This window comes from Penaeus monodon, chromosome 35, assembly GCF_015228065.2.
Source record: "Penaeus monodon isolate SGIC_2016 chromosome 35, NSTDA_Pmon_1, whole genome shotgun sequence".
NCBI classification, from domain to species: Eukaryota; Metazoa; Arthropoda; class Malacostraca; order Decapoda; family Penaeidae; genus Penaeus; species Penaeus monodon.
Window position 1 is genome coordinate 14,066,421 of NC_051420.1, and position 12,500 is coordinate 14,078,920.

At 45.4% G+C, this 12,500-nt stretch overlaps 1 long non-coding RNA gene across 1 annotated transcript in view; it reads left to right on the plus strand.

Annotated features, from left to right (window-relative positions):
• LOC119595085 overlaps window positions 1-7,450 on the plus strand; it is a 64,094-nt gene extending 56,644 nt beyond the window's left edge. The window contains exon 2 of the long non-coding RNA XR_005230682.1: window positions 6,418-7,450. This is a non-coding gene — a long non-coding RNA (uncharacterized LOC119595085). The remainder of the gene's footprint in view (window positions 1-6,417) is intronic.
• Window positions 7,451-12,500: the final 5,050 nt, after the last annotated feature.

Here is a 12,500-nt window from a genome sequence, read left to right on the forward strand (position 1 = left end):
AGAGGGGGATGGGGTTAAGGGCGAGGTACGGATTGAGGGCTTAAGAGGAAGGGAGTGGGTGGGTGAGGGTTGGTGGGGTGTATTAGAGGTATGGCGTGGGTAGTCTAGCCACCAAGAGGATATGTGTCAGAATTTAGATATATTGCCAGTTTTTTTCTCCCCATACATGTTCCTGTGTTTTGTCATAGCTTTGTATATTTTTCTTTCCTTTTTTTTCGTCTGTTTCGTTATGTTTTTTTCCCTTATGTTTTTCTTGTTGCTTTTCCCTTTCGTATCACAGTCGTGTATGTATTGCGTTTTTGTAGCGTGAGATTCACGGTGGAACGGAATGAGCTTAGTTGAAAAAAAGAATTTCCTAATGATAAAGGCAAATTCCTATCCCTGAGTTGGACTTAAAAAGACAAATTTCTATGAAAAAATAAGATACTTTTTCCCTAATTTGGATTAAAAAGGCAAATTCCTATCCCTGAATTGGACTTAAAAAGACAAATTTATATCAACTGGACTGGACGAAAAAAATTCTACCCCGATTTTGACTAAAAAGTCCTTCCCCGGAATTGGAAAAAAACGGCAATGTTTCTTTCCATATTGTTTTCACTTAAAGGATAGTTTTTCTTTCCCTGATCTTCACCAAAAAAGAAAGTTTGTTTCCCTGTTTTTCAATGAAAGGATATTTTCCCTCAAAAAATTTGGAATAAATATTTTTTTTTTTTCCTGATCTTCACAAAAAAAGCAAATTTCTTTCCCTGAATTTGAATAAATGGTAACTTTTTTTTCCTTTATTTTCACAAAAAGGGCAAATTGCTCTCCCTGAAATGGACAAAAATGGCAGATAGCCGAAGGAACACGTGGTCCATAGGGGGACAGCAACCGAGGACCCGATTCGTTGTGCGTCCTGATTATGGGGATTTGATTACCGTGGGAACTTTGGTTTTGTTGGTGTTATTGTTGTTGTTTTCGGTCAATTTTGTTCCGCTTATGTGTTTTTTTTTTTGTTATGTGATATGATTGTCTTATGAGATGTGATGTGGTATTCAGTACTTTCTTCTTTATTCTGTTTGTCCCTCTCTCCCTCTCCCTCCCTCTCCCTCTCTCTCTCCCTCTCTCTCTCTCTCTCTCTCTCTCTCTCTCTCTCTCTCTCTCTCTCTCTCTCTCTCTCTCTCTCTCTCTCTCTCTCTCTATCTATCTATCTATCTATCTCTCTCTGTACATGCGGGCGTATCATCCTCCGGCGCGGAATTCGTAGTGCGTAATATGATACGTAGCTTGCCTGTCCCATACGCGGCAGAGAGGAAACACGTGCACGAGGAGAGGGAAGGAGGGAGGGAGGGTGGGGAAGGGATGAGGGAGGGAGGGCACGGGGAGAGGGAAGGGAGGGAGGGAGGGGAGAGGGAAGGAAGGAAGGAAGGAGGGAGGGAGGGGAGAGGGAAGGAAGGAAGGAAGGAGGGAGGGAGGGGAGAGGGAAGGAAGGAGGGAGGGAGGGAAGAGGGAAAGAGGGAGGGGAAAGGGAAGGAGGGAAGGAGGAAGTAAATAAGGAAGGAAGGAAGATAGGAGGGGGAGGGATGTGAGGAAGGAAGAAAGGAAGATGGGAAGGTGAGAAAGAGAGAGAGATAAGGGGGGGTGGATAGGCGGTAGGAAGAAAAAATGGCAGACAGATTGGGAAGGAGAGACTGATGAAGGGGAGAGAGAGAGAGAGACAGAGACAGAGAGAGACAGAGACAGAGACAGAGATCGACCGACAAACAGACAGACAGACAGACAGACACAAGTGAGATAAGCAGACGCTGAGTCCGCCATCTGGACGGACACCAAGTGACACTGATGCAAGCAAAGCCCATTCACCTTTGTTTCTCATTCATCCGGCTTCTAGTCACGTGACAGCCCTTCCCCCCCCATCCCCCCCTTTCTCCTTCTGGGCTTCTGCAACCTCTTTTCGTACCTCTCGGCTCCTCCCTCCTCATTCCCTCTTGGCGTTTCTCTCATCATTCCTCTCGGCTCTTCTCCCCTCATCTTCTTTGGGTCCTGCCTCCTCATCCCTCTCAACTCCTTTTCGCTTGTCCCCTTCTCCTCCTTTTCCTTATCCCTCTCCTCCTCCTTATCCCTCTCCGGTACTTCCCCACATGCTCCTCCCCGCCTCATTCCCCTCTGCTCCCTCCCCCTCGTCCCCTTCGGCTTCTCCCCAACCTTCCCCCTTAGTACCTGAATCCCTCATTCCCCTCCTCATAACCTCCCCCTCACTCCTCTCATCCCCCTCCTCCCCTTCCTCTCCACCCCAACACCCCCGCTAAGTAGCTCACCTTCTCACCCCCCCCCTCATTCGCCTCCTCCTCCCCCCTCTTCCCCTCATTCGCTTTTCTCCCTCCCCTCTTCCCCTCATTCGCTTTTCTCCCTCCCCTCTTTCCCTCATTCGCTTTTCTCCCTCCCCTCTTCCCTTCCTGGGTCTCCCATCTTCCCCTCATCGGCTGTCTCCCTGCCCTTTCCTCATGCGCTTTCCCTCCCTGTCCCTATTTGCTACGTTCCGCGGGCGTGCCTCATTCGCTTTTGGGCTCACCTCTTCCCCTCATTCGGTTTTCTCCCTCCCGTCCCCTGTCGTGGAGTTCCCGCTCCCCGGAGTCGGTTTACCCCCCTATCCCCTCAGTGGCCCCTCCTCCCCCCTCTTGCCTGAGGTCGCGTTCTCCCTCCCTTGCCCCTCATTGGGGTATGCTCCGCGGCGTTCCCGAATTCGATTTTCTCCTCCCCTTTGCCTCATGCGCATTCTGGATACTCGTGGCGGATGGTTTTCTCCCTGCCGGTTGCCGCATTCGAGTTTTGTCGCCTCATCAGTTCGCGTGTGTCTCCTCCCCTCTTGCCATCATTCGCTGGTCTCCCTCTCTTGCCCTATTAGCTGTTCTCCCTCCCTCTTCCCCTCATTCGCCTCCTCTCCCCCCCTCTTCCCCTCCTCCCCCTTAGACACTGTCCAAGGAGGAGGTACTCGAGGGCGAGCGTCTGAGGGCTGCTCCTTGAGGGCCCTTGTCTTCCGCGCCTTCCTTACACACGGGGCCAGATATTGTGGGGTGAAGGGTTGGCGGAGGGAGGGAGGAGGGGAGAGTGGGAAGGGGTGAGGGGAAGGGAGGGGGGAGGGAAAGGGGAGAATGGGTGGGAGGGGAAGGGTTGCGGAGGGAGGGAGGGAAGGAGGGAGAGTGGGGTGGGAGGGGAAGGGTTGGGGGGAGGGGGAGGGAAGGGGAGAGTGAATGGGTGGGAGGGGAAGGGTTGGCGGAGGGAGGGAGGGAAGGAGGGAGAGTGAATGGGTGGGAGGGGAAGGGTTGGCGGAGGGAGGGAAGGAAGGAGGGAGAGTGAATGGATGGGAGGGGAAGGGAGTGAGGGAGGAAGAGAGGGAGAGAGGGAAGGAGAGAAGGAAGGAATGAAGGGAGGGAGGAAGGGATAGAAGGAGGTAGGGGAGGGGAAGGGGGAGGGAGAGAGGGGAAAAGGAGAGGAAGGAAGGAGGAGGGAAGGGAGGGAGATGAAATGAAAAAAGGAATAGAAATGAAAAAAGGAATAATACAGGGAATCGGGATATGAAAAGAATGAAAAGGGAGGAAGGAAGTAGAAGGGAGAAAATGAAGAGGAAAGGTGGGCATCAGAAGGAAGAGGAGAAGAAGAAGGAAAGAAGAAAGAGAGAAAAAAAGGAAGGAAAGAAAATGTGGAGGAGGAATAGGGGGAGCTGGAAAGGGAGGCAGAAAAGTGGGAGGAAAAAGGGAAAGAGAAAATTTTAAAAAGTGGAGAAGATAGGAATGGAAGTAAATGAAGAGAAAATCGAGGAAGGAAAGAGGAAGATAAAGGGAGGAGCTGGAGAGGGGATTGAGGAAGGAAACGCTGACAAAGAAAGAAAGTGAAAAGAATTAAGGAAGAAAGGAAGGAAGAAAGAAAAAAGGGGAGAAAGAACGTAAGAGTAGAAGAGAGAAGGAAGAGAAAAGGGAAAAAAAGTGAGGAAGATGAAAGAGAAAGCGGAGGAAAACGAAGGGAAAACGGAAGATAGAGAAAGAGAATGAGGGGGAAAGGGAGAAGAAAGAGAATGGGGAAAAGCAGGAGAGAAAGGTTTGTTTACAGATGCTGCCGCTCGTGTTTTTGTTTTGTTTTGTGTGTCTGATGTTTTCGGTTTCCGTTTTTTTTTCGTTTCTTTTCTTTTTCTTTTCTTCTTTTCTTTTCTTTTTTTTTTTTTTTTTCTCTTCTTTTCCGGTTTCCGTTTTCTTTTCGTTTCTTTTCTTTTCTCTCTCTTCTTTTCTTTTCTTTTTTCTCTTTTTTTTTCTTTTTTTCATTTTTTTCTTTTCTTTTCTTTTCTTTTCTTTTCTTTTTTTTCTTTATTCGGGAACTAATTTATTTATTCTTTTATTTTATTAGCACGAATATGGTCTCATTTATTCATGTTCGTGAGTAAATGAGGGTCACATTTTCTAAATTCTTAAGGAGACTGAGTTTTCAAAAATAAATTCTTTCAAGTTCTCGACTCGTATAAGGGTGACGGGGAGGAGGAGGAGGATAAGGAAGGGAAGGAGGATGAGGGGGAGGGAAAGGAAGGGAAGGAGGAGGAGGAGGAGGAAGGGAAGGAGGAGGAGGAGGAGGAAGGGAAGGAGGAGGGGGAGGAGGAAGAGGAGAGAGAGGAAGGAAAGAGGGGAGGAGGAAGAGAGGAAGAAGGAGGAAAAAGAGGAGGAATGAAAAAGGAGAAAAGTAAAATTAAAAATAAAAGAAAAAAAAAAGAATTAAAAAAAAAGAAAAAAGTAAAATAATGATAATAAATAAAAGAAAGAATTTTTAAGAATAAAAAAAGAAAAAAAGAAAAACTTTAACTTTAATGGGTGTTTATTTTAGGGTCTTTTCCCCCCCCCCGGGGGTTCCCCCTTTTTTCTTCCCCCTTTTCCCTTCCTTTCCCCCCCCTCCTCCCCCTTTCCTCCTCCTCCTCCCCCCCTCCTCTCCCCCTCCTCCTCCTCCTCCCCTCCTCCTCCTCCTCCTCTGTTTCCTCTCTATAATCCTTTACTTCCTCCCCCCCCCACATTTTCTTCCTCTTGAATGTGACATGCTGCCCCCCCCCCCCCTCTTATGGTCCCCCTTGCCCTCTGCCCTCGCCCGGTGCCCTCTCGTGCCCTCTCGTCTCACGCTCGTTCGCCCAGGTGAGGGGAAAGGTGATACCCTCCCCCGGGGTCCGGAATCCCCTCCTCCCCTCCCTCCCCTCGACTCCCCTCCCCCCTGCTCTTGGCTCCCCTCCCCCTGCCCTACCCCCAACCCTCCTCTCCCCTTACCCTCGACTCCCCTGCCGTGTCCGCTTACGGAGAGGAACGCCTCTTTCTCTCTCCCCTCTCTCTGCTTCTGCTTTCGATCCGCTCTCTCCCTCTCTCTCTCTCTCTCTCCCTCTCCCTCTCTCTCTCTGTCCTCTCTCTCTCTTCCTCTTTTCTCTCTTTCCCTCTCTTCTCTCTCTCTCTCTCTTTCTCTCTCTCTCTCTCTCTCTCTCCTCTTCTCCTCCTCTCCTCTCCTCTCTTTCCTTTCTCTCTCTCTCTCCCCCTTTTCTTTCCTTTCTCTCTCTCTCTCTCTCCTCTCTCTCTTTCCCTCTCTCCCCTCTTTTCCTCTCTCTCCTCTCTTCTCCTTCTCTCTCCCCTCTCTCTCCCCTTCTCTCTCTCTCTCTCCCTCTCCCTTCCCTCTCCCTTTTCCCTCTCCCTCTCCCTCTCTTCCTTTGTCTTGCCCCTTTTTTTTTTTCCTTTCCTATTTTCTCCCTCCCCTTCCCCCCCTTTCCCCCCCTTTTCCCCTTTACTCCCTTTTTCCCCCTTTTTTCCATTTTCCCGGTTTGGGGAAGTTTTTCTTTTTCCTTTCTATTTTTTTCGCTGTCATTCCCTTTTGGTTTAAAAACCCCTTTCCTCTCTCCTTTTTTCGCTTTTTTTCGAAAATGTTAATTTTTTTTTTTTTGTTCTTTTTTATTTTTTTTTTTTTTTTCCCAATTTTTTTTTTTCTTTCTTTCCCCCTTTTTTTTTATTATTTTTGTTATATTAAATTATTGTTCTTCCCTTTTTCTTTTTAAAATTAAATTATTTCATATTTTTTTATTTTTAACTAATAATATATAATATTTTTTCCTTCCTTTCTATAAATTGTTCGCGCCCTCCAACATCCAAAATTATTTTCAATAAAAAAAAAAAAAAAAAAAAAAAAAAAACAAAACAAAAAAAAAACAAACGCCCCACCCCGCCACCACACACAAAACAACACACACACACACACACACGCACACCACACACACACACACACACACACACATACACACACATACACACACACACACAACACACATACACACAACACACATCACAAACACAAACACACTCACACACGCGCGCGCGCAACACAGCACAAATTTAAGTGTGAAATGTTAATATTTTATTTTCTAATCCACAGGTATGCACCGCCAGACCCGTCACACATCTAGAAGTTTCTGTTGTGAGTGAGTTGGTGAGTGAGTATGAGTGCATGCAGATTAGTGTGTCGGTAATTAGTCATAATGAGTCCTAATTATTCAGTGTGATTCTTACCTGGTCCAGTGTGAGTCGAAAGTGATCAGTATGATTCTAAGGTAGTGTTGAATATAATGGGTTCGTACATATCGATGGCAATAAACGTTTCCTGCTGCCTTTTAACGTTTGGCACGAGTTCGAACATCGTGTGAATACATTTAGAACAACAAACGTTTCTAAAGTTCGAACACCGCGTGAATATATCAATAATAGCAAATATTTAACAGAAGTTTGAACAACGGGGAAATATATCGATGACAATAAACAAGAAAGTTCGAACACTGAGTAAGTTCGAAAGCCGTTTGAATACGTTTTCATAATAAACGATTCAAGGGTTCGAACACTCCTGCGAATATATAGAGGCAATAAACGTTTCAAGAGTTCGAACACTATGTGAGTATATGGAAAGAAAAAAAAAACGTTTCAAACGTTTCCACCTGCCTTAAAACATTTGACACGAATTCGAACACGGTATAAATACACCAACAATAATAAACGTTCAGGAATTCGAACGCTTATATTCCAGGGACGAAAGCACTGAATATTTCATACATTTTCCGTGCCTGTGAGTCGCAGCTATTTCACGCTCGCAAAATGGCTTCTCTACATCCTGCAATCTCTGCAAGGTTTGTCAGAGGGTTTTTGCAAGTCAGCAACTGCAAATGCGAAAAAAGCGATTGAATCATATATAATAGAATTTGTGAAACGGAAGAAAGAGATCAAGAAGAAGAACATGAAGAAGAAGAAGAAGAAGAAGAAGAAGAAGAGGAAGAAGAAGAAGGAGAATTGTGATTATGGAATCCACGAAATCCGCCGGAATCCAAGACAAAGAACATTAGAATAAGAATTTTATTTTTATTATTCTAACTGTGAACATCGGGATGTCGGAAAGGAGATGAAAAGAATGAAGAAAGGAGGAGAAGAGAAAAAAAGAAGAAGGATTAAAACATGAAATGTTAAGTAAATCATGTGAAACCCACGCAAAACGAGGAAGAAAAATAGACAGATAGACAGACAGACAGATAGACAGAGAAGAGAACAATATAAGAGAAAGTGAAAAAAAAAAAAAAAAAACGAAGAGAAAGAAACCGAACAAAAGAAAAGAACCAAAAACGAAAATATCAAAATAACAAACAAACAAACAAACAAAAAAAAAGACCCAAGAAAGGCACCCAGGAGAGGTCAAAGGTCAGAGGTCACCTACGCTGGCACAGACGATAATCCCCGTTGGCGCTGAGGCTGGCGATAGGCGATAGGCTGCCCTATTAAGGAGTTATTAAAGTCGTGATGATCCGTCATTCGAAGCTGCATTGGTAGCGCTGCCTGGGCTGAGCTTCACGGGCGCTACGGTGGGAAGGAAGCCCGTGGGCTATATATATATATATATATATATATATATATATATAGTATATATATATATATATATATATATATATATATATAATCATATATATATATATATATCATATATGTTATATATATATATATATATATATATATATATATCTATATATATATATATATACTCTCTCTCTCTCTCTCTCTCTCTCCTCTCCTCTCTCTCTCTCTCTCTCTCTCTCCTCTCTCTATATATATATATATAATATATATATATATATATATATATATATATATATATATATATAATATATATATATATATATCATCGTCATCATCATCATCATCAGCCTGGGTCAGTCCACTGCAGGACCTAGGCCTCTCCCAATCTTTTCCAACTTTTGTCTGTCTTGTTGTTTTTTGTTTCTAGTCTCGGCCCCCCCCATATATATATATATATATATATATATATATATATATATATATATATATATATATAATATATATATATATATATATATATATATTTCTATATATATATACACACAACACGAATACGTACACACGTGTACAAGGGGGATATACGCATATACATATCATATTCATGCATGTATATGAAACCATTATGGTCTATTTGCATGTGTGTGCGCATCTACCGCTTCTCTTGGCTAATGAGCCCCGTCATTTCGGGTCGATGGGGGGGTGGGGGTGGGGGATGGAGGGGGAGGAGAAGGTCCTTTGGTGGTCGCTGAGACATCGGTGGTTGGGCGGGGGGGGGGGGGATGCGGAAGGAGGGGGGTGAGGTAATGATGGGTTAGTGGTTAGTACAGTATATAGATGTATATTAATGTGTGTTAAGTATAAGGATATCTCTCGCTCTCTCCCTTTCTCTTTCTCTCTCTCTCTGTCTTTTTACTTTCATTTTCTCGTTTCCCTTTCTTTTCTCTTTCTCTCTCTTTCTCTTCTTTCTCTGTTCTCTCTCAATCTCTCTGCTCTCTCTCTCTCTCTCTCTCTCTCTCTCTCTCTCTCTCTGTATTCTCCTTTCCCCTTCCCTCCTTCCCCCTTCTCCCCTCCTTTCCTCTTCCTCCCCCACTTCCTCTCTTCCTCCTTCCCTCCTTCCCTCTTCCCTTTCGCTCTCCCTCGTTCCCTCCTTCCCTCTTTCCTTTCGCTCCTTCCCTCTTTCCTTTCGCTCCTTCCTCTCTCCCTCCTTCCCTCCTTCCTCTTTCCCTTTCCCTCCTTCCCCCCTTCCCTCTTCCCTTTCGCTGCTTCCTCTCTCCTTCCTTCCCTCCTTCCTCTTTCCCTTTCCCTCCTTCCCTCCTTCCCTCTTCCCTTTCGCTCCTTCCTCTCTCCCTCCTTCCTTTCTCCCTCCTTCCCTCCTTCCTCTTTCCCTTTCGCTCCTTCCTCTCTCCCTCCTTCCCTCCTTCCCCCCTTCCCTCTTCCCTTTCGCTCCTTCCTCTCTCCCTCCTTCCCTCTTCCCTCTTCCCTTTCGCTCCTTATCCTGCCCCTTGATGGTCGTTAAACTTGACGGACGTCCTTGACAGCTGGCGAAGGGGAGATCAGGTGAAGGGCAGGTGTGATTGACAAGGGTGGGGGAGGGAGGAAGGGGGGGAAGGGGGGGAGAGGGAGGAAGAGGAGGATGGGGGAGGGGGAGAGGGAGGAAGAGGAGGATGAGGGAGGCGGAGAGGGAGGAAGAGGAGGATGGGGAGAGGGAGGAAGAGGAAATGGGGAGAGGAGGAAAGGGAGGAAGAGGAGGATGGGGGAGGGGGAAATGGGGGAGGAGGGGGAATAGGGAAATGGTGGTGAAGGATGGGGAGTGATGGAGATGGGGGTGGGGAAAGATGATGGAGGCCGGGGGAGGGAAGGGGATGGGAGGGGGGAAGGGGGGAGGAAGAGGAGGAAGGAGGAGGGAGGGAGCAATAACAGTCATGGAGATATGATTATGATAATACCATTGGTTATGAAAGAAATATGAAGTAATAAAACGGAGGAAATATCAAAACACGGAATGAACGGAAGGGATGAAAAGCAAAAAAAAAGAAAAAAAGAAAAAAGAAGGGTCTCAATGCGGAAAAAATCCATCTGTCTATCTATATCTATTTATCTATATGAGTATATATACATATATACATATTTATATGCATACATAAAATCTCTCTCTCTCTCTCTCTCTCTCTCTCTCTCTCTCTCTCTCTCTCTCTCTCTCTCTCTCTCTCTCTATATATATATATATATATATATATATATATATATATATATATATATAAAATATTATATATGTATATATATATATGTATATATATATATGTATATTATATATATGTATATATATATATATATATATATATATATATATATATATATATATATATATATATATGTATATTCTCCCTCGCCCTTCCCCCTCCCCCTCTACCTCTATATCCTCTTCCTCCTCCTCCTCCGCCTCTCTCCTTCCCTCCCTTCCCCCCTCCCCCCTCCCTTCCCCCCCTCCCCTCCTCTCCCCCCCCTCCCTTCCCTCTCTCATCTCTGGGAAGAACCCGCCTATGCATGCTTGCGCGCTTGCTTGGGCGCCCCGAGGCTGCAGACGGGCAGAATAAAGGTGCAGGGACCAGAGGAGGAAGCTGGGATAGGAGACGAGAGAAAGGAGAAAAGGGGAGTGGAGAATGTTTGATAAAGGAGGAAAAGAGATAGGAGGTACGGAGGGAGGGATTGAATGGATAGGTAGATAAGGGAGGGAGATGGATGATCAGTCGATAAGGAAGAGAAATAGATAAGTAGATAGAGATAGATGAAAAGTTGATAAATAAGATGGATGAGTCGATAGGTAGATAAAGGAAGATGGATGATAAATATTTATAACAATGGGAGATGGATAACAAGTTGATAAAGAAGGGTGATTTTTAATACGTAGATAACTGAAGGCGATAGGAAGACAGTCACCCAAGGAATTCTAATTGTCATCACTTCAAGAATTTCTTTCAAGAATTTCGAAGTCAGTCCGTCCGTCAGTCAGTCAGCCAGTCAGTCAGTCAGTCAGTCAGTCAGTCAGCCAGCCAGCCAGCCAGCCAGCCAGCCAGCCAGCCAGCCAGCCAGCCAGCCAGCCAGCCAGCCAGCCAGCCAGCCAGCCAGCCATCAGTCAGAGAAAAGAGAAAGAAAGAAAGATAAAAAAAAGAGATGGCTAGGATAATGGAGGAAGGGGAGGCAGGGTGATAAATACCAGAGCAACAGAATCACAGAAGAGAAGAGGAGGCATAAACGTCACGATAAGAGGATAATGCGCGGCTGATTTGCGGCGCGAAATGTGTTTGTGACGCGTGATACGGGGCCGTTACCGGGGGGGGGGGGGGGGGCGAAAGTAGGCCTACGAGAGGAATTTTGCAGGAAGAAGCAGTGACACGCGCGCACGTGGCCGGGATCGAAGTGACTTTACGGATAGATAGGTAGGTAGATAGATAAAGAGGTAGGTAGGTGGGTGGATAAAAAAGGCAGGTACGTACGTATGTAGATGAATGGGTGGATAGGTAGGTAGGTAAATTACGTGGATAGATAGGTGGGTAGGTGCGTACGTAGGTAGATGGATAGATAGATAGATTGATTAATAGATAAATGGATATAGAGGTTGATAGTTGCATAGACAGGGAGGCAGTTGTAAAGGTAAGAGATAGATTTCATTTTACTTTGATTGATTAGTTGATTCCCTTGCCTCTAGTCACCCGTGGGTTGTTTTGCTTTCCCAGTACAAAGCATTTAACTGCAACTAAGCCGACTGAAGGCCACGAAAGTCGCCTTGGTGGGCCCTTTTCGATAACCATGCACACGCACACGCACGCACGCACGCACACATACAATGGAGTGTGGGTGGGAGTGAGAAAAGGAGAAGATGGAGAGGGAGTGGGAGATGTAGTGCGAGTGGGAGTCGGAGAGAGAGAGGGAGAAAGGGGGGGAGAGAGAGAGAGAGAGAGAGAGAGAGAGAGAAGAGAGAGAGAGAGAGAGAGAGAGAGAGAGAGGGAGAGAGAGAGAGGAGAAAGACAGAGAGACAGAGAGAGAGAGAGAGAGGGAGAGAGAGAGGGTTAAAGGTTTTAAAGGTTTATTTTGATTCTATTTGTTACAATGGATATTCTTGGCGTGACATACTGTATGTTTCATTTTGCTTCTAAATTAACCCCTGTGTGCAAGGAATGACTGGGGTTGCCATTTGAACGCAGGTCAGCAAGATTGCTAAACGAGATCGCTACCGCCGCACCACACAGCAAGAAAGAGAGAGAGAGAGAGAGAGAGAGAGAGAGAGAGAGAGAGAGAGAGAGAGAGAGAGAGAGAGAGAGAGAGAGAGAGAGAGAGGAAGGGAGACAGGCGGAGACAGACAGACAGACAGAGGACTTGTTTCGATACCGAATCCATTTGCATTCAAACTGTGCTTAAACCGCATGAAATTCCAATACACCGCGGCTTTGTTATTCATACCCTACCTTTAAAATTCAGTTTAACAGCGACGGTGAACAGGTATTGTCTCCATGTATGCTTGAACGCGTGCATGTACATTAACAGCTGTTTGAAGTATTTTTAGTTTAAATTTGTCTGTAGGCTGTAAGTGAAAAATATGTTTAGTGGGGGAAAAAAGAGAAATGATAA